Source organism: Corvus brachyrhynchos, unplaced genomic scaffold (assembly GCF_000691975.1).
Source record: "Corvus brachyrhynchos isolate BGI_N302 unplaced genomic scaffold, ASM69197v1 scaffold87, whole genome shotgun sequence".
Lineage (NCBI taxonomy): Eukaryota > Metazoa > Chordata > Aves > Passeriformes > Corvidae > Corvus > Corvus brachyrhynchos.
The window spans coordinates 1,219,219-1,220,635 of record NW_008239767.1 but is presented as its reverse complement, the minus strand read 5'-3'; positions in this window follow the sequence as shown (position 1 = coordinate 1,220,635).

The following is a 1,417-nucleotide window of genomic DNA, read 5'->3' as shown; positions in this document are numbered from 1 at the left end:
GAAAGAGAAAAGGACTAGTAAGAAAAAAAAAATCCCTTATTAGAATAAATAACATACAAGCTGAATTTCTAGTGGAATTGGGAAAAGTTTTTTTGTTGGTTTTGTTGGCTTTTTTTTTAAACTCAGTTGCATGATTTTTTAAATGTAGTCCTAGAAGGGAAAAATTAGATCACTTAGATGTGCAAGAGAGTACATGGCTTAAAGTCAAAGCAGTCTTTCAACCAAAGGTATGTTTCACAATACCGAGCCTCAACAGCCAAAACATTGATTAAATTTCTCCAGAAATTATACAAAATTTATATAACCCTAGAGACATTATGAACTGAGAAACAAGTGGCTGTTCTGTATTCTGTAAAGGTAAGGTGTCATCAAATGAGAAAGGGCAAAATAATCTGAAATGGGAGTCTGTCTCTTCTAAATAAATTGCTTTTGACCTGGCTGCCTTACTGGACCTGTACCTTCACCTGCATCATTGTACCTGGCATCGTGCTGGGCCACTGGCTGGTATCAGATTCAAAGTAACAATTTAGCCCACAATGTCCATTTATATTAAATAAGACAGTAAACTTCTATATCTGAATTAAAGCACTAAAAATACAGGAGACTGTCTATAAACAACTCCAGGATAGCAAGAACTCTGTCACCCTCCTGGCTTAAGGTTTGTTGTCTTTCTTTTATTTGTAAGAAAATGTGAAGAATACTTTCATTGTTAGTTAAATTGCTGCATGCATAATGGTCCGGAGAGACACTAGAATGTTCAGTTCCATTATTTATTTTCATAAAACAAGAATTTTCTACTCCTGTTCTCTCTAGTGTACATACTTTTTGCTTTATCTTAAAATTGAACAGCTAACTGAAGCTGTTACTTGCCTAGATATAGCCAAATTGGCTTGCCAAATTGCCAGCAACTGCCTTCTAGAATGTCTAGTTCTGCATTTATAATAAATCAGATGGACAGTTATAAGAAATAAACTGTTTCGATACATTGTGCCCTTCGTGATGACACGGACTAACAGGTGTTTAACTAATACAGCAAAGTACCCTCCCAAGCACCTTCAAAGTAGCTATAAATGAGTTCTGGTGAAAAATGACTCAACTAACACCAGATTTTAAATTTGTCTACTGATGCTAATCATAATATGAATGGAAAATCATATTTGCATACCTGCTAAGATAAGGATTAAGCTAGTAATTCAAATTCATGCTCAAAAAATAATCTTGATTGCGTGAGGCCATTGTGCTTAATTTTAGTTCTGCATTTATGTTACAGTAGTATAACTTGTAGGAATTGTTTTATCACTGTTTCCCTTCTCATTCAGAAATAAATTTCAGACTTGGAGCCCATAAAAACTGAATTTATGCTGGACAATTTCAGGTACTAAGCTGCTTGATATGAATCTTCCAATCATGAACAATT